This window comes from Myodes glareolus, chromosome 17, assembly GCF_982192425.1.
Source record: "Myodes glareolus chromosome 17, mMyoGla1.1, whole genome shotgun sequence".
Taxonomy (NCBI): Eukaryota; Metazoa; Chordata; class Mammalia; order Rodentia; family Cricetidae; genus Myodes; species Myodes glareolus.
The window spans coordinates 15,368,162-15,395,321 of record NC_142042.1 but is presented as its reverse complement, the minus strand read 5'-3'; the positions used below and the strand labels follow the sequence as shown (position 1 = coordinate 15,395,321).

Below are 27,160 nucleotides of genomic sequence, written 5' to 3'. Positions count from 1 at the left end.
GTGACCTCTACATTGCTTATGTGCGGAGCTTTGACTTGCAGAATGGAGACTTTGGTATCTTTCTGTTTGGGTTCGAGTCCTTCATCCTATTTGAGCTAGACCTCTCTGGCCTGCAGCTTCCTTCTCTGTAAACTGTGATAACAACAGAACTACCTCAAAAGCTGTGCTGGAGACGTAGTGAGATTATCTATCTAAAATGCATAGACAAGCATTTAGTATGTGGTACTTTATATGTGGAAGTGATTACAGTTCCTAGTCATTTCCTAGAGGATGAGTCGTGCCCCCTAGAACTTATTCTTCCTTTTTGTCTTGGATTAATGTCCTCAATTAATGCACAACCATCCAGATGTCATCATGCCCCTGCCCAGGCCTTGGTGTTTCAACTTCAAAGTGAAGTGTTTTATATCACTATGATCTGGTCCATTTCTTAAGCCCAGACTAATATTTCAGTTAAGAATGAGATTTTCACCTTTGGTCTTACAGGAAGCAGGGATGGGTCTCAGATCTTTGTTGAAATTCAGCAATGTGCAATTTAAAGTTAGATTGACCTTCAAGCTGACACAGTAAAATAAACAGTTTTATAAATGAAAATGGCTAATCTGGAATTGATCATAGCTAAGAGCTTCATTTCTTATTCATTCTCTTCATACAAGGTTGATATCACGCAAGTGAACGCTAATATTGAGCTTCATTGTAGGGCTCTCTGAAGATAGAGTTGGAGGAAATTAGGGGCACAGTGAACGGACAGGAACCAGAGGCTGTTGTCTCCTTCCTTATTTCAGACAATCATTAGATTTAAATGTAGGTATATCTAATTAAAAGGAGATGCTATATTAAATTGTACTGTTGGAGTCTTTGTCTTAACTATTCTGGTTCTGAAGAAGTCAGGTTACACAGAAAGAATAAGGGCGATTCCCACATACTCAGACTTTAGGAAAACTCTACAAGTCTGTGACTTCAAATATATATCTCTTAAAAGCATTCTGCAACGATTTCAATTATTTTTGTATGGGGTGGGTGTGTGGGGAAGAATGCTAATTAAAAGCCCTTTACCCAAGAAAATACCATGAGAGGAAATAAAATTTTGAACTAGTATAAGATACAAACAAATCAGAGCGTGCGAGCAGGTCCAATTCCAGAGCCTTTGCAGACTTGAGGAGCCTAGAGACGGTGGGAGAGCACGGACTCCCTGCGCAGGCTGGGCAATTGACCTTTGTTCTGGTTCTGCAGTTCTGAGTTCAGGGAAAATGGTGGATCAGCAAGGACGGGCTGAGGGTGGTAAGTAAGGCCTAGGCCCACGCCTGAGTGGACTCTCCTGAACTGTGTGGTCCTATGGCGTGCAGCCCGACAGCGAGATGGATGTCCTGGAAGGAGTAGTCCTTTACGGTTTAGAAACCTCGGGGCAGGCAGATCTGTATGCAGGCACGTATGCATGCTGCCAGTGCTCCTCCCAATACATGCACGCACGTGCGAGCGCACACGCTTACATACAAACACTTAAAAGCCAAGGTTTTGGGAGGTTGAGCATGAGAATGCTGTCCAAGTTAATGAGAGCCTTTCTGATTCATACTGATTCGTAGTTGCGACCTTTAACTGGCCTGACAAGCACTGCTTATGTCTTTGTAGTTATTCCCTCCTATGGTTAACTAAAAACAAATCATGCCATCCCATCTACAGTTTCTAACAAGGTGAAATTACGGATTTACTCAGTCTGATAGTGTTATGAACTACATGGAACAAGTACTTTATTATTATTATTATTATTATTATTATTTGGTTTGATTTTTTTCGAGACTGGGGTTCTCAGTGTAGCCTTGGCTGCCCTGGAATTCACTCTGTAGAACAGGTGGGCCTTGAACTCATAGAAATCCACCTGTATCTGCCTTCCAAGTGCTGGGATTAAAGGTATAATTGGTACTTAACGGAAATGATTTTTTCACCTCTGGGGACTGAACTCAGGGGCCGCATACCTGCTAGGCATTGCGCTGTGTCTCCAAATCCTTTTTCATTTACCTTTTCTCCACTTTTTATTTTGAGTCAACTTACCTTGCTAAGTTGCATTGGCTTGTCTTGAAGTCATTTTATAAGCCCAGGGTGGCCTTGAACTTGTGATCTTCCTGCCTCAGCCCCCTACGGAGTTAGAATGACAGGTCTGTGCCACTAAGCCCATGTTTGAAAATAAAAGTGTTAAACTGAATGACACAGTTAAGGTGAACCATGTTGTGCTCAAGTCGTTTAAGCCTAGCAATTAAATCTAAGAGTGCATCCAAATACAGCAAACCCTAAATTTACAAAATGGAAGAACACAAAGGACCTAGGATTGGTACACAGCAGAGACAGGCCTTGATTAATATCTAAAAATTCTATTTTCTTTTATCTACTCTCCGTGTTTCTGGAACACTGGGTTTGTGTGATTTTAATTTTCTTTTACTTTTGGTGTCAACTTTCCCAAAGCAACACACCCGAAATACCATCCCTGATTTAAGTCTCTCTGGAGACACCACTGCCATTGATTGTCTCTTCCCTTCGACTCTCCTCCACAGAAACTCAGTGTCCAGATGTTTCAGCATCCAGATGGCCCATGAATCCTCTATTACCCAGGAAGGAGGGAGATGCGCACGAAAGTGGAACATTTGAAAGGAAAAACACCATTTAGCACCGGCGTGGAATGACAGCGTACAGGGCTAAAGGAAAAGCTTCCTGCGCTGAAGCAGCAACTTCAAGCCACGTGTGAGGCTCCATCAGCAAACCTGGCTTCAGCCTTGCTTTCCCCATCACCAGTAAGAGGCCTGCAGAGGTCCACGCTCTTTAAAGGGCAGACAGCATGGAAGAACGCTCATGTACAATTTAAAGTAGCAGCTAAAATTGGAATGGTCACAAGAAAGCCTGCTTCTTTGCAATTAAATTGACAAGCTGTCTGTGATTACCCCAGGGAACTTGGCAGCTGAGCGATAAAAAGACTGCAAGTGTTGAAAGGTCTAACAACTTACTAGGTGGACGGAGATCACATCTGCTTAATATACTGATTGGGAGAGTTGTGGAATCCACTTGGCTCAATTAGCCCAGGAGAGACACTGATGCTACCTTTTTCTCTTGGAGACCCTCTGCTCAGAACCCGTCTTGGAAATTTCCCACAAATATTTGGAAGCATGCATTCAAAAAAAATTGCTGCACAGTATTACGGTGCTGATTTTATTTAGTGTGGGCCAACCACCCAAGATTACCAGAGTCGAGCCAAAACCTTCCATCAAGTTATGTGAAAGTTGTATACATTTGATACAAAGACTGGCTGGATACCAGAGAGACCCTGTCTGTTAATAATCAGCGACTGGAGATCATGGGAAGAAAGATGGTTTAATACAGCTATTTATTAGGTGAGAATTACATAAGATTTCCATTGTTTGGCCTTTTGAGTGGGGCAAAGTTAAAACTTAGGTTACAAATACAGGCGCAATAGTATATTTGGGTGGTGACAATTTGCAACAAATGCATCCATTTCATATCTGTCTTTTTAATTGTAGTGTATCACCTTTTAGAAGGGAAAGTACACACATTGTTAGTACCTTATATTCACTAAAGGGGTGGTGGCCATGTCTATTTGACTGTGAGCTCTTTCCAAGGACCGAGAGTAGTTTAATTTAGCAATCCTGGAAAATGGTTTGTAAGTACTTCTAAAGCAGGACTACCCTGAGCAAGATTCCTGAAGCAGGTGAGGACTTTTTATGACCTCAGCTTTCTTTTCAAAACCAGTGATTTTCCCAATTACCTAGCCACATTGATTGGTGTTAGAGGCTGTGTGATACTTCAACTAAATTCTTGTCTTCAAGGACACTTAGATGCTCAATGCTCATCAACATTGGGTAAAGATTCTTTAATAGCGCCTTTGAATGAATTAATAAATACCTTTTAGAAGTGTAATACGTTACATTTTATAAAATGATTTTTTTTCTCCAACATGGTCCCTTTTTCCTTCTCCACAACAGCTTTGTGGAGTAGATTTTGTCCCCACTTTCAAGATAAAGGAAGGGAAGCTCAGAAAGGTTAAGTGAGTGACTTGCCTAAGGTCACATAGTAATTGGCAGCACTGAGTCTTTGCACTCCAATCAAAGAGAGTCTGAGAGCTGGACCTAATGCGAAGCATGGCGTGTGATGTTTAAAAAAAAAAGTCCTTCATTTGCAAAGCCTAAGTCAACACATTTGTGTAAATTGAACATTCAAGCTTCCCTTTTGGGATAACTGGATGTGATGATACATGTCTGCTGATGCCTTCAGCCAGACTCCTAAGAATCAGATCTAATTATTGAGGAAGAAAATGCGTGTAGTCTCTCCTCCCATCACATTGGAGGTTGTACACGGATGTACTCCTTACTCGGATGTTCTAAGATGTGTGTCTGGAAGGTGGCTGCAGTGGTTTCGCTGTTCCTAAACCCCCACTGCTACCACTAGTCCAATGCCTTGTACAAAAATGGAGCTGAATGATTTCTGACGCTAATGATGGTTTCTGATGGATACTAACCACATCGTATTCAAAAATGATAGTTTGAGATCATCCAAGTCTCAATTATCCATGGCTATAGGGACTAGAAATAGCACGGATAATTGAAATCCAGAGACAAGCACACACCTCATTTTACAAATAGCTCCAGGTTCCTCCCTCAGCAAACCCTTCACTATAGCTAATAACATAATTAACGTGCCTGGTTTGAGGCTTTGTCTTTCTCTTCTGTTCTGGTTGAGATATTGCTGAATGGAAAAGTGGTTTTACAGTAGGTAAAGAATGATTAAAACCAAGAATCAGCTGGAGTAAAACCTCTATATCTTCTTTCGACAATTGATAGAAGTATGGAACTTGATAAATAATTTTCTTTTAAGTACAATGTTTTAAAAATAATTTCATTTATTTATTAAATGTGTGCATGTGTGCCAAAGTTTATGTACTATGTTGTTCAGTGCCCGTGGTGGCCAGCAGAGGGCATCACATTCCTTAAATCTGGAGTTACAAGATATAGGCTCTTTGACTGCTGGGAACTAAACCTAGGTCCTCTGAACTCAATGCCTCTATTTCTTTGGCCTCATAATAAATGATTTTTAATGAGACCGATATATAGCCGTAATAATGTTTTTTCACCTCGTTCTTCTCTTGTTGGGCACAGCAGAAACTTGGGATTAGCTAGGTTCATACCTACCTCATAGTTTAAAGCACTGTTTACTTGTTTTCCTTTCTTTTCCTGTTGCTGTGATAAAAAAAAAACCCAGCAGAAGCAGCTTAATAGAGAAAGTGTTTATTTTAGCTCACAGATCAAGATATAATGTGTCATGGAGGGACTGTCAAGGCGGTAGGAACTTGCAGTAGCTGGTCACATCTAATCTACAGCGAAGGGTAGAGAGCAATCCACACCTGCGTGGTGGTTCTCAGCATGCCCTCTCTATGTTGTGTGGTCTAGGATCCTCTTTCCAGTGCACCCACACTCAAGGTGGGTCCTCTCATGTCAACTGACTAACCAACAGATGAGCCCCTCATAGGTATGCCCAGAAGTTTGTCTTCCAGTTGATTCTAGATCCTGGCAAGTGGACAATTCACACAGACCATCACATTAACTCTGTTCATTCATGCAAACCAACCTATCCACTCCCACATCAAGGACAGACGCAAACGTCTTTAGACATGTAACATCATCATATAAGAGAAAGATCCTGAAGGAGGCTTGGGTGTGCTTGGATGCTCTGATCACACTACAAGTCGGCAGGTGATTCTTCAAAAACTAATCTCACTTTACTAAGGGAGTACTAGAACAATGTGTTCGTCTAGAGAAACACGGGGAAATTGCTGATAATCTTGCAAACAAAAATACTCGTCTAAGCTTCATATAAAACATAGGCATGCATTTAGTTACTGTACTATTGAGTCTCCTGACAAGCTGTTGACGTGTTCAGGCCACTTGCTATCTCTTTACCCAAGGAAAGTATGCTGAGACACAGAGGAGGAAAGATTCTTTGACATTTCAAATTTTGCAACAATGCTAAGCTGAATGCAAGGTGAAGCAATTTCCCCTCCTTAGTTTGTGTGACAGGAACACTTGAGTGATTTGGAACCAGTCGTTACTGGTTCTTTACCAGCCCTCATTATCTTATTAGGAAAACACGGAGTCATTTAGGACGAATATGCACCCAGTTCAAGGTCCTCACCTCCCAGATTCTTTACTGGTCAGGGTCATATGAGAGAATTTTGCCCACGATTTGTATGCAAAGTCATTCTGACCCAAGCCCCACACAAAGCAATATTTTTCTATCAAAAGGGGCAAACTGATAACACATACACACACTCATACCTCTGCTTCTTCTGCTGAGAATACAGAAATAAAACACATGTAGGTAAAGCAACCATCTTGTGAGCACAGGGTAAAAATCCCCATATTGAGGATGACAGACAGGGACAGAAGAGGAACATGAGTCACTGAAGGAATTATGGCCCTGACATTTGTGTGTGTGTGTGTGTGTGTGTGTGTGTGAGAGAGAGAGAGAGAGAGAGAGATTTCTGTCTCCAAGTGACGAACAGTTTTAGTTGGGTTTCTTGACAAAGATGCAAATAATAGGACCTGATACGCTGTTTGGAGAGTACTGCCTTGAAGATATGAATTCCTGGAGCTTTTCCTAGCAGCCATTTTCAAATTCTTCTTTGCATCCTTTGAAGCTGTGATACACTTTGGCCATAATTTCTTGTGCCTACTGGTCCTGGGCTTGCTTGTCAATCCCTTTGAGCCACAGTGATGTCTTTAAGGCTCTATAAGGATTCCCAGAGCATCTATCAATTCCCAATTTCCAGATAATTTATAGGCACATATAAATATAGCACCATTTACTTGATGTTTCCAAAAGCCACCATAAAACTTGTTATTTGACATCCAGTATGAAAAATGTACATGCTCAGTATACACACGTATGTGTGAATAAATATCAGTATAGACAGTGTGGTGGTATAAATGAGAAACATTCCCTATAGGCATGAGCCAAGTGTTTGAACACTTGGTCCTCGATGGTGGCGCTGTTAGGGTCATCATGGAGCCTTTAGGAAGCGGAGCCTTGTTGGAGGAAGTACATCACTGGGGGCTAACTTTGAGAGTTCATAGACCCATCTCACTTCCAGTCCATTCTCTCTGCTTCATGCCTGTGGTTGAAAATGTGATCTCTCCACTTCCTACTTTGGCTACCTGCTTCTAAGACTCCCTTACCATTGTGGATTGCCTTTTTGAGACTGGAAGCTAGAATAAGCTTTCTTAGGTCACTTTGGTCTTGGGCATTTTATCAACAGATATGCTGGGATCCAGCCTTAATAGGTTCCTATGCTCTAGGGTAGGGGCATGTGAATTAGAAAATTTAGGTGGGATAAACAGAGATATGAAAGATATAAAAGGCATAGGACAGTACCAGGAGGGCAACTCAGTGAGTACTTTATTTTTTAAAAAATTTTTTAATTTTTTTTTTAAAAAAACACCTTTATTTTTCCACATGCTTGTATAACCCCAATCCAAAAAAGGATGAAGAAGGCAAAAGACTGCTTTAACATGACACAACTAAACAATTACTTGCTTCAGTACTTGAGATATCAAGCCACTATTTCCCGAGTTAAGCATTTGATGTTTTGGGTAGGGTATGCAGTGAAGCCACTCTAGACCAAATATCCTGTCGGCAGCCACTCCCTGAGTCAAACCTCCTGTTTTAAAATAAAGGAGCAGGAATAGGCTTGAATTTTCTGACCTTTGGTCAGGGTGGAGCAGATCACCTTCATGGGCCATCTTAATGTCTAAAATGCCAAGTGACCACACCCTAGGCCAGGATGTGTTGTTAGTGGCCACACCAGTTGTCATCAACTCGGAAAGAGTGGAAATAAGCTCAAACTCTCTGATCTTTGAGTCAAGGTGGAACAGGACTCACACCTGCGGCCCTTCACACTGATATAGATGGCATTATTACCAACCAAGGTGTGCCAAGGGTGCTTTTAAAACAAGATCTGTGAGAGTGCCTTGTATGGCACAATCTAGATTTAAACCCATGGTTACTATTGGCTGCTGGGATCATAAACGAGTCAGTTTCTAGACTTGGGGAATTATAATGCAGGCCCACGAGGTTGGACAAAACATCATAAAAATGTTCCCCATTTTTTTCTTATGAAAATATCTAGACTTTTGATATTAACCACTAACAGTATTTAATATAGTACACAAGAATTTTCTTTGCTCAGATGGGAGACCCAGGTAGATGTAAGCCCTAGCAGGGCAAAGGCTATCCCCCTGACTCAATGTCTATCACACTGCAGATGCTCAATCCGTGGGGGTTGAATTGAATATGGTGAGAAGAAAATGGTAGGGACAAAGCATTTAGGCTTTCAGGCTTTCTGTTCTGCCACCCTCTGCATTCCCAGCAGAGAGAAGTGCACACACAATGAGTGGAGTAGGGCAGATACTGGGATGCTGTTTTCAGAGGCTTGTGCCAAAATCCTGGAAAACTAAGCACACCAAGAAAGAGAATAATTCATGCTTTAGCGTGAGTTGTGTAGAGACCGTGAAATTATCATAAGAAAGAATTTGCAACCAGTGGGAGACAGTCACTAATTGTTAAAAATGTTTGCATGCCCATAAATTATGCTTTAAATGGCTTATGGGTATCCTACTTAAACATTGCCCCCTTTTAGCTTGTATGCTAATTTTTTACTCATTTATTGAACATTTTAATAAAACTTCCCATCTCTGTAAGAAAGGTTTCATTGAGTGGGGAAATAGATGATAGTTAGAGGTAACTCTGACCAGAGGATATTCACTATCGGGGCAATGGCCCACAAAGCAGGTATCATTACTCATCAGAGATAAATTATTTGTGAGGAAATAACCCTCCATTGTGTGTGGATTCCATTTATGAACAGACAGTAAGCCTGAGAGAGTGTGTCTCTCTTGGCCATGTGTTCTTACTGCTCTGTGAAAGGAAGCCAGCACTGAACTGGGTCCTTTGTCAGTCTTTGAACTTAGTAAGGAGTAGGCACACCTGTGTGGGCACAACCAACTAACCAGACATCATAGTTTTTCCCCCCGGACAGAATGAAGTTAGAATCCAGGCTTTGCAAGGTAGAGGAGACAGTGACTCAGAACACGGTCTTTGGGAAACACTGGGACAAAATCCACCCACTCAAAAGATTAGACCTTTGTGCTGTCCAGTTTCATTAAAAAGGCAAAACAAGACGAACAGAATGGGAAATCCCCAAAGTATTGAAGCATTAATAATACTTTAAGGGTAGGTAATAAAACCTCCCCTACTATTCCATCACTTCTAGGTGATCAGGCGGAATGACAGTAATAGATAAGCTTCAACTGGTCTTGAAGACTGGCCAATTGAGAATTTATTTTCATTGCATTGGAGTGACCAGGCATTTCTAAACCATTCTAAGAAACAACGGGCAAGATTCATTTCTTACGTGAAAATTGATCATCTGGAACACTGGAAAACACAAGCTTGCCTTATACTTCACAGTCAAACCATGCTGCAGGTCCAAATCCCACCTAACTAAACAACGAATCCTTATTAGGGGAGATGGCGTGCATCATGGGTGTGCCCCAAACTGAGGACCAGAGCGCTTTAATTGTCTCTACCTGTGTCTGTGCAATTGGGGTTCTGCCTGTTCGAGGTCTGACCGGTTGTAGGATGTTGCATCCCATAGTAGATGAAGCAACCTTGATGTGGCCAGGCCCCGGCCTCCTCACCACGTTCCTGAGGCAAGGCTCGTATGGCAGCAGACTGTCCACCTTCACGTGGCCGTGGCCTCCACTAGCTCACCCCCCAGGAGGATGCATGCCCTGTTTTCTTCCCCAGGCAGAACAGGAAGAGTCTCAGAGCAGGAAGAGTCTCTCGTAGGCCATTCTGTACACTTCTGCTTAGCATCCCATCAATATGTGGGCGTGGCCTTTTCCCATGGGCGCTTTCTTGATGTGGTTTTTGGATTCTTTTTGACAGACTTTCTGCACTTTCCCTGGCTCGCCTACGATCTCTAAACTGGTTTTAGTACCTACATTCATCATCCATAATCCTTCTTCTGTCACACTAATTTTCTCGAGATGCTGTTGCTGACCCTCTTTTCAGAGACTCCCGAGAGTTTGGAGATGGAGAGAGACCTCTGGTTCACCAGCAGGGCGTCCTGCAGGGTGGTGTTAGCCCCCAAGCCAGACAGGGCACCACTTAACATTTCTAATCCTCGGTTTACTTGGAGGGTCCTCCTGACTCAGAATTTTACGATTCTAGAATTTCTCTGTACTTCTAGAGCGGGATTAGGGAAATTTACAGTGTGATTGTGGCACCAGGGAAAAGGCAACCCTAACAAATGAGCCAGTCACTTAACAACAAGATGAAACAGGTTTATTTGATGGCAGGGCAACAAAAAACACAGGATTTGGGGCTCAGAGAGGCACGGTGGCCCTTCTGACCCAGGATCAAGCCGGTGGTTTATTGGATCCGTTAAAGTTGGTCTGGTTAAATAGATTCAATTGCACTTTGACGTGAACTCTTCCCTGCGTTTCCCTACTCAGTACTGGGTTTTAAAGATCTGTTTCTCAGATGTCTAGAATGTTTCCATTCCATCATAATGGAAAATAATCGTGACCTTTCTTTTAAACAAAAATCACTGCGGTGTAGATACAGGAAGCGAACAGAAAGAACACACTGTTTTGCATGGTTGATGTGGCGCATCCGAGGCATAAAACACTGCCCACTATAAACATATGAAAGCCGAGTCAGTTCTGTTAGGCCCCGGCGATGATCGATTGCAAGCTCGGGGTTGTAAAGAAAGTACCATTCTGGAACCATGGTTTATCAACAGTTTTATTTTCCCAAGACAACTTTCTCCTAGCTAGCTGGGAAAATGCAACGGCTCAAATGGGGGGGGGGGGGGCACGATTGTTCCAAAGTCTTGGCTCTCACAAAAGTTACTTTCATAGACTCCCACACAAAATGTATTTGGGCTTGGCAGAAACATATGCTCATCCCAACCTGCAAAATGCTATTTTGAATAAAGGGAGAAAAAGAGCCCACGAAAATTCTGATCTGTCCAGCTTACCTTTGTGGGTGGCTTTACGGATAAGGGGATTAGTGGGGTGGGAAGCTAATTTCGCCTCCAAGTCTTTCCTAAATGGGCTATTAAAAGTGTTTAATAACCTCATCTTTCCAAGGCCCATTCTTTTTTTGCAGTGATGTAGAGAAAGGACGGTTTCAGAAGCTCTATTCCTCCCCTCCCAGAGCGGTTTGCCCCTTGGGCCTCCTAGCCACCTCTCCCCTTTCTCTCCTGAAAACAAATGCCCTATTTATCCAGTATCTGGACCCTAAGCAGACACGAGGGGCTGCCCCAGCAGGTGTATTTGATCCCCCCCCCCACCCAAAGCAGCCGCCCTGCTGGTGTGGGATGGGGTTCGAAGAAGCCCCGAGGGGCATCGTGGTGGTTGGGGCTGCAGAGCAGCAGCGAAGTGGTTAAGCGGCAGCCGGCCGGTGGGCGGGCGGGCGGACGGGCGAGCGGGCAGGGCGGAGGCGCGGAGGAGCTGAGCCCGCGGCAGCCCCAGCGGCAGCTGCGGCGAGAGGAGCGGGGAGCAGGCGGGCCGCGCCCAGAGACCCGCAGAGAAAGGGCAGCGCCGCCGCCGGCTGCCGGCCTCGGCGCGGTTAATCACGCGCTCCCCTCTCGCTGCTGATTTGCGAGAGCAGATTAATCAGAGAGCGCGGCTTGATGAAATTTGCTGTTATTGTGCCCATTTTTAGCAACATCTTTTATTATCTTCATTATTCATTTACAGGGGACCGGCATCAATTATGCAAATGAGTTCACAGACTTTGCCGATTACTTCATTTGCCGCTATTGTTTGTGGAAATTTAATTATTAAATATTATTAAGCTTGCGTTTTCTTCAATTTTCCAAGGCTTAGTTTCATTTGATTTTTCCTCCAGCTGCTCGTCGCTCCTTTCGGTGCCAAAACAGTTCCTCATCAAAGCGGCTCTGGCATGTGAAGACCAAATAAAATCTCCTCAATTTAATAATTTTGATGTTAGTCCCTTGTTCTCAGCTGCTTGCTCAAAGCAATGCAGAGAGGAACGCAGAGCACATTCAGTTTAATGAGCAGAAATTGAATTCAAGTTTGTTCGGAATTGACTTCAATTAAGCAGAGTCTTAATGATAAATTAATCTCTTTTCTTTATTCCCTAGAATTTGTTTTTCAAAGTAGGAAATTGGACTACATTGAAAGACCAAATAAAGAATACCAATTTTAACTAGATCACGGAGCTGATAGCAAAATTTAATTCTTTATAGTAAGGTACTTGGACAAATAGCATTCTTTCTGCGGCATGTATTATAATTTATATTCATTGTTACCACTTACACATCCGTGGCATGGATAAAATGGCAGTTGAATTAAATATAGGCTTGTAATAGACTTCAGAGTTTTAATCTTTATTAAGAAACTCTAATTGAATGCATAATTAGCTTTTCAGGCATTGGGAAATTTGGTTTAATATCTGGGTGAACTGAAAACATTGATCAGGAATTTTAAGGCAATTCTTCCTAGTAATTTTTATTTTTTTTTGAACGGAAATGATCGGGCCATGTTTAAAATGGCATTTAAAAACTGAATGGGAAGAAGTGGAGGGGCGAGGAGATCGGTTCATCCTGTGTTGTTAGGGACAGGCCGCCAGGGCTTCCTTGGAACCAGAGCCAATGCTGGCAATTTCAAGTTCCTTTTATTAAAATCTCTAATGTTCCTTCAGGCCACCAAATCCATTATCCCCGTGCAGACTCCCCTGAACATCAAACTCACAGTGGCTTGGGGATTTTAATGAGGACATTCATATTGATTGTTTTCTTACTCTTGTTTGGGTTCGCTGCCACTGTCAAAAATGTACCTGACTTTTTTTTTCTCCACCCGAATCATAGATCATCTTTTTTTATGGAACATGTGGAGACTACTTCTCCATGCTCCAGCCCACAAAGCTCTCTGTCTACATATGCCAAATGCTATTATTGCAGTTCCTTCAGGAGTGACCTTAAGAGAGAGATTGTTTGTTCCAAAGAACTTCAAGCTGTTCGCTGTGGTCTATTCATAGTCACAAATTTAAAATACACCAGCGACGGGAAATACATCCCGGCTGTGTACTGTGTCACGGAGCCCACAGGTTCCCTTCCCCTGCCTCCTGCTCCTTCCGAATACTCACTTTATTACTCTCGGACATTCAGAGACAGTGCGTGCAAATTTGACTTGGCTGTGAATTTTAGATCGAATGGCATGTGATGGAGGTTATCCACCCAGTGTGACAGGACCGTGTCGTTAGCTCTGGGGCTGTCCGGGCTCTACCTGTTCTATGTCAGAATTAAAGATTTATATAATAATAGAATTTTAAAACTGAGAGGCTTCTTAAAAAATCACCTAGCCTATTGCCTATGTTTTATAGATGAGGAAACTGAGTCCCATAAATGTTATACAATTTTCCCAAGGCCACAGATACAACTAGAGGCGGGGTCAGAATGAAAATGTGCAGATAGGTTAACTTCTAGACCAAAGAGTCCCCTGGACCCCTCTACACACACTTTCCAATGCTGCTTATAAGTTGTATGGTGACAGCCTGAAGTAACTGGAAACCGGCTTTAAAAGGACAGGAATTAATTTATTGTCTTGTTCAAACTGGGAAATATATTGATTAAAGTGCATAAAAGCACACACCAATGCAGTCAGCTTATTTATCTGAGACTTAGACAGTTGGGGAGCCTAAATAATGGGATTGTTTCATGCTCTGCTTTCGTGAGAGAGAAACAAATGAAAAGTTAATAGGCTAGTTTGAGGGCTTGTTTTTTTTTTTTTTTTTTTTTTAGAAAAAATTTCAGAAATTCTGTAGCACTGTAGGGTCTATATGTATTGAGTCCTGTGTTTTCTGGTGGGGTTTGACAACATTTTGGCTTAGTATACTCAGTATTTTTTTTTAATTCCATCCCCTAAGAAATGATGGTACCCTAGTCATCCCTCATTTGGTTGCAACCATTTATTTTGTTCAGTCTGACAACTGGGAAGTTTGCCAGATTTTGAAAATGGAAGAGTGATAAGTCTGGTAAGGGGGTCACAACCACGCTAGGGTGAGAAGAGAAAGGAGTGACTAATTCTGGTGTGAGATCGGAAGGGTTTAGTGTGAGTGTAGGGCAGAGACCAGGACTGTTAAGGTAGATCTGTGTCTGTGGACCAGCCCTCCTGCCGATGTGCCATGGGATGTGCAGACTGGGAGGTTTTCTAAGGTAGGGAGGAAGAGTGAGTATGTAAGGTACTGCTAGATAGAGTGAGCTTGTCTCATGGTTTGAGTAGGACTTCTAGAGAGCTGAACTTCAAAACCAGGGTTGGTACCATTTTTGTGCAAAGTTGAGGTTGGCATTTGCCTTTGTTATCTGGGGCTGGGGGGGCAGATGTTTAAGTAACTTTAGCAATTATGCAGATATTCCTGGGGTGGTGGGTTCATCTTCATTTCCTGTTAACTATTGTTTTACAACCTCTTAGGTGTGTAGTTACAGTGTATCAAAGGTGTACAGTTACAGTGTAAATCAGGTTAGAGGGACTTGGAAGATAGTGGGGGATAAAGGAATAGGAAATGGGGATAGAATAGAAAATGAGAAGAGTGAATGAAACATCAGACATTGATGAGGGTAGGAGGCAGGCACATGTATGGCTCATTTATGCTTCACCTACGGCCCAAGGTTGGTCTCTTCTGTCCACTCCACCCTTGGCCTGTTAAACAATACCTGAGTGTCTCTGTGTCTTCTGTTCTCACAGAAGGGCTTGAATCTCACAGCTTCTGCCTTGGCAATACTGCAGAATGAGCCATCATGATGTAGATGTTTATAAGGATGTTTCTGAGAACTCACTAAATCAAGGCAGATAAAATCTCATGTTACTTTGTGCTAGAGGATTGTATCAAATTTAGGTAAGTCTGTTTTGGATTTCTGGCATTCAGAGTAGGTCGGTTAACTATACCACAGCATCACAGTGGACCGAATTTCCTCTTGATTTCAAACTGATCAGCTTCTGAATATAACCGCTTATTTGCTGACCTATAAAACTGTTTTTGATTTTCTCTGCTATAAAAGTAACACGAGTGTAAAAATAGTAAAAAAAAAGCATTTCAGCTGAGACCAATAATAGTTTCTTCTAAATTTGGGATTTAAAATTCAGGCCAAATTATATAACTCGGATGATGAAAATTGGGGAAGTCCAAGGCATCTAAACAAGTGCCGCATTATAAATGATGATGCCGCCGGAGAGCGTTCTGTTTACTGCTCACAGCCCGCTGAGTTAAGGGGCTTCTCAGACTTCAGCTGAAGGGGAAAGGTGGATGCTCCCTTCCACACCTGTCACCTTAAGCTGACTGAAGGCATGATCTCAGAAGGATTTGAAGTCTGTGTGAGGGGTGTCTGCTGCTGAGGTGATTCACCTTTGAGATGACCCGTCAATCAGGCGCAGTGTCGGGGGCATGGCAGATGGATGTTCGAGGACACAGAAGACACATTCCCTCACTGTCTCTCTCCTCAGAAAACCAACCATTGTCTAACTGGGCTTGACCAGTATATATTTTCTACTTCATCGAGCAACTTAATAAAGCCAAACCAGCCTACTGGGTCTGCTCACCCTTGTGTTCACATCGCTTGGAAATTTATTTCCAATCAACTGCTCCTCCTGTTCTGCCTTATCCATCCGGATTTCATCTCTGTGTGATGCTGCTGCTGCTGTTGTAACATTTGCAGGAGGATCACTATCATAAACCCAGCGTTCCAAACTCTGTTGGTCGACTTAACCAAATGTGCAGTCCACAGACGCTAATTCTTTCTATGTACAACACTGTACAGGGGGCTTTGGGGGTTGCAGAGGTGATCAGGGTGCTTGCTTTGCCCTCAGGGAGTTCATAGATGAAGTTATCAAGGTGACAGACAAGCAAGGTAATCATTGGAATGAGTGTTGTGAAAGAGGAAGAAACAGGGTTTTAAGCAAAGAGATCGGAGGCTCCCCTTAAGCACGTGGGAGGCAATGTGGACATTTAAAAGTCAGCTGGAATTTTCAAGGCCCAGAATGAAGTAATGGCATGGGGGTCGGGTTGCACAGGAACCTTTCCTTCACAGTGGGGGCTACCTACTTCTGTGTGACTTCATGGGCGAGAATCCACCCTGGCCTTGCTGAGCCAAGCGGGCTGCCTTTCTGAAGCTCAGTCCATGAGATCTGTGGTGTCTGCTGCACACAGGAGGGGGAGCCTGTCAGTGTAACACCGTCCCATTCCACTTTTTACCCAGTGTGCTCAGATTTAAGAAGGAAAGAATCTGGCCTCTAAGTGCTGACTGCCTTCTATAATTTGTCTTCTCAGTGGGCCCAGAAGGAGCCCAAGTCTCTTGTGAAATCAACATAGAGGCAGAGGTCAGGGTAAAGGCTTGGGATGAAGCTTGTCCCTCCCCACACCTGTGTGTGTATGTGAGTGTGCATGTTTGTGTATACATGCCTTTAGGTTTGCTCTGTCCTGATTTTCCTACCAAACAACCATCAAGAAAAAATTTGAGAGGAAAAGAAAGCCTTTTTCTTTTCTTTGTAACCTTTTCACCAATCTATTGTTTACATATTTAAAGATTCTGGCAGTTATTAAAAACGCCATGCATTTATGATGAACACATGTTTAAAAGAAAAACCAAACAAAAGGCAAATGAAAGAAACAGAACCTGATTTGCAGAGATTCTTGAAACTTTGGTATTTTTGTTGCTTTTGATGGGAGCATGAATTTAATTCTGCTCTTCTCTATCAGTGACTAATGGTGTTCAAATACACTGGGATAGCATACATAAGAGAATAACTCAATTTCCTTGGGCAATGAAGGAATGTTGTATAAGAACTAATTTTGATTAAGTAAATAACAACAGGGAACCAGAATGTACTTACAGCAGACTCCCACACAAAACTGAGACAGAGTTGTTAAAAAGAGAACGTAAACCTCGTGTTTCCTCTGAGTCCAGCCCTTGTGGCAGGGAGATCACTGAAAGTCTGAGGCCAGTCTGGGTTGCCTAGTGAGTCCTAGGCCAGCGTGAGTTACAGAGTGAGGCCCCATGTCAAAGCAACAATAAAGGCAGAGAGGAGAAGGGAAATAGAATAAGTTTGAGAATGGGATCCCAGAGCAGGAAGAAGCAGAGGAGAGGGAGAAGCAGGGGAGAGATGGCCATGCAAGGAAAGGCTGGCTCAGGGTTTAGGGTCTATGGATCCTCAGGGATCCTTTCTGCAGCAGGTTTCACAGCGCTGATACCACATCATAGTTCCTCATTAACCACTGTTTATAGCTGTCTAAGCACTGCTTGTCTTTGGATTTCCAAGACCTTGGTTCCTAATGGGATAGATAATCATAGAAGCCCATCACAGGGGAATAATTATTCACGGGGAACATTATCTCCAGCATGGATCTGGCCTTAAGAACTAAGAGGTTTATAGAAATTGCCCCATTCAGTAGGATGATTTGATTCTTTTTTTCTCTCTAGCATTTTACTGTGCCTCTGAGTAGCTAAGCAACCCCCTTTTCTCCACAAGGCTGCTCTTTAGACATAATCCATGTCGCTTGGTGCGGAGTCACCCAGGGAAAACTGCTCCCAAGTCTCAAGGCCAGCTTTCCTGGAAAATCCACAGGAAGAGAGGCGGGTGTGGGTGCCCTGCAGAAGAGGTATTTAAGGCAGGTTATCGGACATTAGTTTTTAAAAATATTATTGAACGGCATCTTGAATTTTGCAGGCAAATGGATGGAGCTAGAAAACATTATTTTGAGTGAGGTAACCCAGACACAGAAAGACAATTATCACATGTACTCACTCATAGGTGGTTTTTAAACATAAAGCAAAGAAGATCAGCCCACAAATCACAATCCCAGAGAACTTAGACAACAGTGAGGACCCTAAGAGAGACTTATATAGATCTAATCTACATGGGAAGTAGAAAAAGTCTAGATCTCCTGAGTAAATTGGGGGCATGGGGATCTCGGGGAAGGGTTGAAGGGGAGGGGAGAGGCAAGGAGGGGAGCAGAGAAAAATGTAAAGCTCAATATAAACCAATAAAAAATATTATTTGGGAGCTGGGAGGATAGTTCTGTGTGCCACGTGTTGTGCCAAGCCTGAGGACAATGATCAAGCTCTGGCACCCCTGTAAAAGCTGGGAGTGCTTATAATCAGGGGCAGAGAGATTCCTGAGGCTTGCGTGAGCTCCAGGCTGATGAGGGCCAAGAATCAAGGTGCATAGCTTGAAGAATGACCCCCAAAGTTGACCTCTGGCTTCCATGTGCCCATGCATACATACGAACACCCACCTTCATCCCCACACCAGAGCAGACAAGCTAAAATAGGAATGAGGTGGGGAAATAATGCAGGAACTTTTTTTGGTTAGAGTTCATGGAGTTTTAGGAGCCACGGAGGCTTTAATGTCACTTTGAAATGGAGAATGCAAACCTGGGGAGTTTCCTTTTCAGTTTTCAGTTCTGAGAATAGCTTTTTGCTTTGGGGACCTTCTCCCACCACAGAGCTGTCCTGTTTCAGTCAGTGTTTGGATGTCCTGAAGATGCTTACTGTCTTTCCGTGGAACGGAAAGAAAAGAAAGGAGCAGAAGAAGGAACTCTTGTGTTTATTTCTTGTGTTTATTATGGTAGTGGGTGGTTGTCAATATCTGTATTTTTAAAAAGTCACCCCTTCTGTTTAGCCCTGTCCTTCATAATACAGAGTTCATGGAGTTTTAGGAGCCACGGAGGCTTTAATGTCACTTTGAAATGGAGAATGCAAACCTGGGGAGTTTCCTTTTCAGTTTTCAGTTCTGAGAATAGCTTTTTGCTTTGGGGACCTTCTCCCACCACAGAGCTGTCCTGTTTCAGTCAGTGTTTGGATGTCCTGAAGATGCTTACTGTCTTTCCGTGGAACGGAAAGAAAAGAAAGGAGCAGAAGAAGGAACTCTTGTGTTTATTTCTTGTGTTTATTATGGTAGTGGGTGGTTGTCAATATCTGTATTTTTAAAAAGTCACCCCTTCTGTTTAGCCCTGTCCTTCATAATACAAATTGCAAACAAGGCAGACTGCCAAAGCAGAAAGTAATTTCAATTAAAATTCCCCGGGCTTTTCAGGGGCGACAGAGGAATCAGCCTCAACTCATTGTCCTTGGGTCTGTACAGCTTACCTGGAAAGCTTCAAGAGGGACAAGTAATTTTAGTGTCAGCCACCCTGGCTCCCACCCCTGACTGTCCGAAGCCATAAACAAAGCAATGGCTGCCCTCTGCACAGAAAAGAAGGTTTGGTGGTTGCTTGTCTGGAAAAGCTGGTAATGGACTATTAAATAGTTGTTTGTGAAATCATTGCACACGATCGTGTTTGCTTGTCTCTGCAGAAGTATTGCTGTTTACCCAGTTCTGGATAAAGAGCAGATCGTTTGACAAGGCCCCAGAGTAAATAGCATCGCTCCCAATTTTCCCCTTCTTGTCTGGTCCAGGCCTCTGCCTCTTCTGCTGTCATGGAATGAAGCAGGGGTCGGTGGGGAGCCGGGCAAGAGTGGCTAAGTATAGTGCACCAACAATTGGCATAGCCAAGGAACACTGCTGCATCTCAAGGCACCGCTCACAGCCTCTTGCTATGGGATTTCGAAATCACACAATGATTCTATTTCAGTTTACGCTGCAGCTGCTGATAAACTCGGGGCTGCTCAGAAGGGGTGACACGGAACTGACATCTATCATTGGCTTGTTAAATAATACCGAACACATCCTGAGTATTCAGTTATCTACCAGGCACCGAACATGAGGCCTGTGCCTTCTTATCTCGTAGAAGTGACAGGGGATAGTACTATTATCATCAGGTTACAGGTGGCAGAGAAAGACACATGCAGTTCGGCTGTGTACCAACTATTATATTTGGTGGGAAAGGAAGTAGTGTCGTTTGAATCGAGATCCTCCAGCCCCTGACCATTCAGTTCGTGTGTTTATTCGAGCTGTTTCAAAGCAGACTCGGATCCACAGAAAAATGAGCCCAGGATCACTCAACCTGGATGCGGGGCTGGAAGAAGTGCTGTCTAACAAAGGAGGCTGGGTACAGCAGAGTGCACATGGAAGGCTAAGTGGAGGGAGGATGGATCTAATAAGTCCCCATCCACTGCTAGGAGTTATTTAGAGAGGGCCAATGCAAATTAACACACAAAAGGCAGAGCCAAGGAAGTGAGATAATTTCACATATTCATGTAGGGCTAGTCTCACAGGATCATTTTCTTAGATGTCACCTTTATCTTGAAATTGCGGTGTCTCTGCCCTCTGTGCTGTCGAATGCATTGCTTGGGTATCATTCTACGTCCACAAGGCCTCGTACTCAACTGCCTTTGGTAGCAGAAGAAAGTGAGAAGCAGAGAGACTGGTGGCCAAGCTGATGCCATGTCCTTCGCTTGCTCTGGGAACAGCGATCTTTCCAGCACCCTCCAAAGCAGCTTCCTGCGTGTTGTCTCCAAGTGTCTTCCACGCTCTACTTTCATTCTCGTAAGAATCCTTGTTCATGTCTTCTCTTTCGCCTCACTGTGGGCCTCTTCCATTCCTAGGAAATGGAGCACGTTCTGCTCACCCTGCTCCCAGCTCAGTCTGATTTGGGGTTCTGTAATTCATTGTTATGTGGAGAGCGCCTTCAGTGAAACACAACAAGCTGCAGAATATAATTCTCCCTTAATGTATATTTACTAAGTGTATTTATTATTCATCAGGATGTGCATTTTAAAATGTGAGTCTAGATTCCCTCACTTTTAATCCCAAACAAATGTTAAAAGATTTATTTTTATAATAATCCTGGAACGAGAGCTAAGTAAGCCTCCCCGAACGCAGCTTGCCAAGTGGTGAATGTTAGTACTATATATCCATGCTGGATGCTCAGTCTGCAGTTGCCTGTCGTCCCTTACTGTTCTGCTGCTGATGTACAGAAGCGTACAAGCACACCAGGGCTCGTCAATGGTTGCAATTTGTTGGCACCGACTCTGGGGAAGGAATACTGCAAGGGAAAACATTACAGTCCCTTTTCTTTGCCAGTTATGGATAGATATGGTGGGGGAAATAAAGGGAGATAAATGAAGACCAGGGAATATGTGTTCCAGGAGACAAGAAAATGTACAGAAATAAACTTTGAAGACCTCAAGGTGCCATCAACGTAAAAGTGCTGGAGAAGTATATGAAGAATTAAACACAAATGTACTGAGCATCCCAAAATGAGCAGTTCCTACTTTCCCATCCTGCAGGAAGAGGGGACTCTGGAGAGTAGGTGCCACTGTGATACTGATGCAGGAAACAATTCTTAGTAATACTCAGAGGCCAGTTTCAGAGACATGGCAACGGTGTCTGTAGCTAGAGAGGCTTCCATTTGAGCAGAAGGCGTCCCCTGACTTTGGGAGGAGTCTTCGATCATTAGCCATCTTTGCTACAATGCAAAGTGGCACGTATTTCACACATTCCTTGACAAGACAATTTTCTTACTGTTGAGGACAATAATAAGAAAATAATCACTTCTCTCCAAACATTGTTTTTGGTAAACCCACAATGCTTATAATCTATTAGCAAATGTATGGTTTTTCCCCAGGGAAATGACAGAATAATGATATGATTCCATTGAAAGATTCCATTCCATAACTCCATGGGAGAAATAGTTTCTTGGGTTACTTACAGGTTATGGGTGAGGGGTTCCTTGCAGTGGGATCGGTGACTCAAAAGCAGCTACAGCATGGGAACGTTCACCTTAGTGGGATGGTGGGTTCACTGAGCCTACATCCCTGGGGCTCCTGCTCCAACCTCCTGGTAGCTCCACCACAGATGTTTCACATCTCCCCGTTGTTTTCTGCTTTAAAACCTTGGGGAAAGGACTTGTGAATCCTGTATGCTTTGGGAGTCTCCCGAGCCTTGTGAGTTGTCAGCTTCCTGAAGCTCAGAAGCCGTCATTCTCCTGCCAGGAAGGAATGTTTCAACGAGAAATAGAGAGCTCCTCAACAGCTCTCAATGCTGAAACACATGTAAACACCTTTCAGTTAAAAGGATAATTCAATCGAAGATGTCACTCAGTGCAACTCTTGGACTGCATTGCCTCCGGACCACATGTCACTGTATTCAAACTCCAGTGTAGTAAGAATGGAAGTTATTTAGAGAGAAATGCTTCAAGTTTCACCAGAAAAATGTGGTTGTACTACATTGGGTAGAGCTGACGGGATTAGAGATTAATTGCTCTGGTTTTGAATACATTATCAAGCTAGTAGAGACAAAGATGGAAAGAAAGATTCTCACTGACTGACCAGTGCACACCTCTTTCATCTCCATCCTATCATGATGTAGTCTTCAAATATAATTTCATTGGACATAAATGATTTGGTGATGCATTTACTTCAAGTGAGAACCATATGTTGTGCTATTCAAGGAAAGAAATTGGATATGATTTCTACATATATTTCAAACATTGTGGACATCATGATATATGCATTAGATAATAATTAATGTTGAAGAGTCAGATTTAACTGGGGAAATCAACTTTACTCACATAATAAAACAATTTGAAGGAAAGCTAAGTAAATCAATTTTAAGGAAATAGTGGGAAACACCCATTCCAAGACTCAGAAGAGAGGATGATAACAAATAGAATTAGCTCTTGGTTCTGTGAGTACTCTTTGGTCTCAGTTCACAGCTCTCTGTCTAACAATGCTATTCTTTCTTCTCTGACAGATTTTTTCTTAACTGATGCTTTCTTCCTCTGCTCATCAGACTGAGACTAGAATCATTCTTTTCTCTGTAAGACACAAAGTCACAAGACCTGTAACCTAGCCATAGCCCTTAGTATTTAGTAAATGGACTAAATAGAAATAATTGGGTATCTTTTGCTGAACTTGAAGCCTGTAATAAACACCATGGGTGTCATATGAAACAACTGATAAGTTACATTGAAAAGAACTCTTTCGACTACAGAACAGGCAGTGAGGGAGAAAATAAGAAGAATTTGGGAGAAGGCATTTTTCTAATGATCTCGTAAGCGCTAAGAGCTGGGGATTTTAGTAGCAGTTCTACCCATGCCGGGGTGTGAAAGAAGCAGTGGGCTGGATGCTTCCATGTTTGTTTTTAACTTCATCTTAGAGGATTTGGAAAGAAAACAGTGGGAGCTCAGAGACTCAAACCAGTTTCACTGTTTGTTGACCTGTGTGAAGCATCCTTGCTAATCAAAATATAGCAAAGGGTGGGGCCACTCAGATTTTAGAAGGCTTTGAAATGCTACACGTGCATGCAGTTATAACGATGGCAGTATAGTGTGCTGCATGGTGTGTGTGTGTGTGTGTGTGTGTGTGTGTGTGTGTGTGTGTGTGTGTATTCATGTAACTGTAGGGCTATATGAGAACCTCAGGTCTCATTTCTCCCATGACTGCTGTGTTTTGATACTGGATCTCTCATTTTTGCCTCTCATGAGATAAAATAGGCTGGCCAGCCAGGGAGCCCCAAGAATCCACATGTGTCTGCCTCACAGCCCAGGTATTACACCACTCACAGTATACCCGCCATGTGTGTGAGTGTGAGACACATGTGGGTATGTGTTATGTGTATGTAACTTGTATGTGTGTATGTAATTACACACGTGAAGGCCAAGTGTCAATCTTCACATGTCAGCCTTCATCTTCCTACACTGTTTGAGGCAAGGTGTCTTCACTGCCATGTAAGCCAGACTGGCGGGCCTGTGAGTTTTTGGGGTATCCTGTCTCCATCTACCACTTCCCACAAGTCTGCTGGCATTGCAGGGAGCTTTCAGATGATTGCGCCCAGCTTTTCAGTGGTTCTGGGGATCTGAACTGAGGTCGTCAGACTTGTGCAATAAGCGTTTTTACCCATGAGCCATCTCTTAGCTCTATGACCTTTTACTTTTAGTAAGTTTCCCAAGTGAACATGGTAGCACTGAAATGTTGTCAAAGGTTATGTTTAGTTCAAGAGAGAGGATCAAACAATGACACTTTTCTCTCATACAAAGTCCTAAGAAAGTGAAAAACAAATAAAAAAGAAAGAAGTAAATGAGACATTATTTCTCTGCAGTTGTTTTATTGCCTGTCAGGCAAATATATCCGGGAGATGGACTGAAAAGGTAAAGACATTCGTAGTGAGCATCTGAGCCCCAGCAGATTTGTGGGTATTATTGGCTTTTTCCGACATCAAAAGCAAACCGTGTAAAAGATGATGGAGGTGCTCAAACAGGAATGGTGAATGAAAATGAGCAAATAGAAGCTCATGCTCAATAAAAACACAAAATGATAATCAGAATAAATGAGACTATCAGTGCACAAGGAGAAGGAAATCAGCTAGAAACATCTGTTCAGGTGAGGCTGAAATTAACAGAATAATCAGGCTCTTGCCACGTGCATTTGGGAAGATGTCTCTGAAAGAGCCGATGGGTAGCAGCTCATGTTTGCCCAAGTGGAATAATCACATGCCACCTTTGTGTTTCCATTCATTAAAGTTGGGTTGCGTGGCAGTGACTGCTATACTTTCCAAGAAACGGAGGCTTATAGCAAACATGCAGTCAAACGTGCAGGGAAGATTGAGAAACTTTTAATGATGAAATAAAAATTGCCAGAGAAACATGCAGGGGTAGAACAGACATGATAAAAAAAAAAGTTCAAAGTTAGCCTCCAGGTGAATTGACTCACAATAATGCGAGGATGTGAAAATCTTTAGAGAAGTAATATACATGCCACATACACAGATGTAAATGAAATATGTTGACTTCTAGCTCTAGAAAAGATAGACTACACACATATCTCCTTATTATTCTTGCTAGATGCAGTTAAAAACTGTGAAATAGCTTTCGACTTCAGCCTGGTCTACACAGTAGTTCTAAACCAGCTAGGGTTGCATAGTGAGACTTTTGTCTCAACACGTTAAACAAATGAACAAAGAAACCACAGCCCTCCTAAACTCCCTACAATGTTGAGGATTACATGCAAAAGAAACAAACAAGAATACACAGGACGGCAAAGAAGTCCTTGAGTCAGCAAGCCTTGGCCATAAGCAACATGTAGTCACCCAGAGTTCCACTTGGAAATGATGAAACAGACATACAGACATTTGCATCTTTGGCTGAAGTACCAGGTGAAGGTCCTTCTAGAAAAGGAGAAAGCAATACATAAGGACCTCTCACCAGGTTCCAGCATCACAGAAAAGATGGTGGCCTTACATATCAGCATAGACTGATAGGAAGCCTGGGACCCACTCTCTCCTAGAGGAAGCGAGAAGCCCTCTCTGTTCCTTGCTGGGCTGTGCTGCAGAGGCCAAGTGGAGTCCAGGGGTTTGCAGAGGTCAGAAGTCACTGTCTTCTTCCTGTGGTGTGAGTGAGGGCTTGTTAAGACACAGTGGAGGAAATTCATAAGTCTCTTCCCCAGCAGGCTGGGTCAGGGAGCCTTGCTGAAGCTGGAGAGTTAAGTAAGTCACATAGTCAAATAAGACGGTTATCTCCCATACTCAGATTGTAATAACAAAAATCGCATGTCTGTGAAGAACCAGGAAGAATTCACTTGAATATTAACAGGTGATGAGCCGACAATAGCAGCAGCATGGCTTAAAGATGGGACTCACCTGACAAGGGTGTTGAAGGATCAATTATCATCACCCCAGTGAACAATTACAAACACAGTTAAAGGGGGAATGGGAGAGAAAGATCCAACAAAGAACCAAATGCCAATGCTTGAACCAAAAACTACAGCCACCAAAATTAAATCTCCTTGTTAGAGATGGAATGTAGAAACCAATGAGTTAGTGAACCTGAAAGCAGAATAACAGGAATTCCTCATCTTTCCACGGAGGATCAAAAATTATGTGTAGAGCCATGGAGACCGCAGAATTCTAACACACATCTGTTGTTTCAACCAGGTCCTAGAAAGAGAAGATGAAAAACAAAGGACGGGAAAGTCTTCAAATAAATGTGGGTGAACTCTCAAGTTTGACAAAAGTCACAGATGAATAAAACCTATAAAAGAGCCAACCCCAAGCAGTGGGGACTCAAAGACATCAACCAACCACATGTAAAAAGCAGCCTCAGTGAGCAGATTGCTTCAAGGCTCATGGGAGTGCAGGAGCAGGTGCATGGAATCCTTGGGGACTTCATATTCTTGGAATACAAACTGGTCTCTGGCAGCTTTTTGAATTGCTTTATTGTTATTGTATTCTCCATCTCTCTAAATCCTGTGAAATGGGATTGTCTAAACTTCTTTTTATTTCAGCTCACAGTCTGAGTGGATGCTCCATTATGGTGGAGAAGCCAAGGCAGCAGGAATTTAAGAGAGCTGATCATATTTCATCTGTACCGAGGAGAGCAAGGAATATGGTCCTACCCATAACTAAGAAGGGTCTGCCCAAATCAAGTAATGCAATCAAGGTAATCACCATAGGTAAGCTGCAATGCCCATCTCCCAAAGGATTCTACATTCTACCAAGATGAATAACACCAACCATCACAGGTACACAAGCATTGTTGGGCACAGATCTACACAGAAATGTGTTTAATGACTTTTAAAATTTATAGCACACATAGTAAGTAAGGGAGAGTGGATAACAGACACAAAGGATTAATTATTTTGATGATATCATTGTGAGGAAAAGATATTCTACCTGGATAAGATGACTTTAATTTTGTAATTTTTGTTTAAAATGTGTCTGTCTTTAAGACACATTTTATTCCTAGCCTAAAATCATGTGCATATTTTTGTTATTTTCTGTTATCAGGTTCCAGAATAAATTATAACTTTCAGTCTTTAAAGCTCTACACACATCTTCTGGAGTTCTGTGGCGATATATATTTCCATGGCCACATCCTCAATACCAGTGTATTGAGCAAGTGTAACACATAGAAACTGCTAGGATGCTTACTTACTTTGCAGAGTGATTACTTCCTTCCTTTAAATTACATTTTATTTATTTTGTGTGATCACGTGTGCAAGCGTGTGCATGCACATGTGTTGATATCAGGGGACAACCTGTCCGAGTCAGTCTTCTTCTTCTCGCGCGAATTCTGGGAATTGAATTCAGGTTGTCATCTCTGACAGCAAGTGCTTTTACTCAATGAACCATCTTGCTAAACCCTG

General features: G+C 42.7%; 1 long non-coding RNA gene across 1 annotated transcript in view; it reads left to right on the top strand.

Annotated features, from left to right (window-relative positions):
- Positions 1–26,577, top strand: part of LOC146891173 (uncharacterized) — a 34,368-nt gene extending 7,791 nt beyond the window's left edge. The window contains exons 2-3 of the long non-coding RNA XR_015735242.1: positions 2,544–3,374; positions 26,300–26,577. This is a non-coding gene — a long non-coding RNA (uncharacterized LOC146891173). The remainder of the gene's footprint in view (positions 1–2,543; positions 3,375–26,299) is intronic.
- Positions 26,578–27,160: the final 583 nt, after the last annotated feature.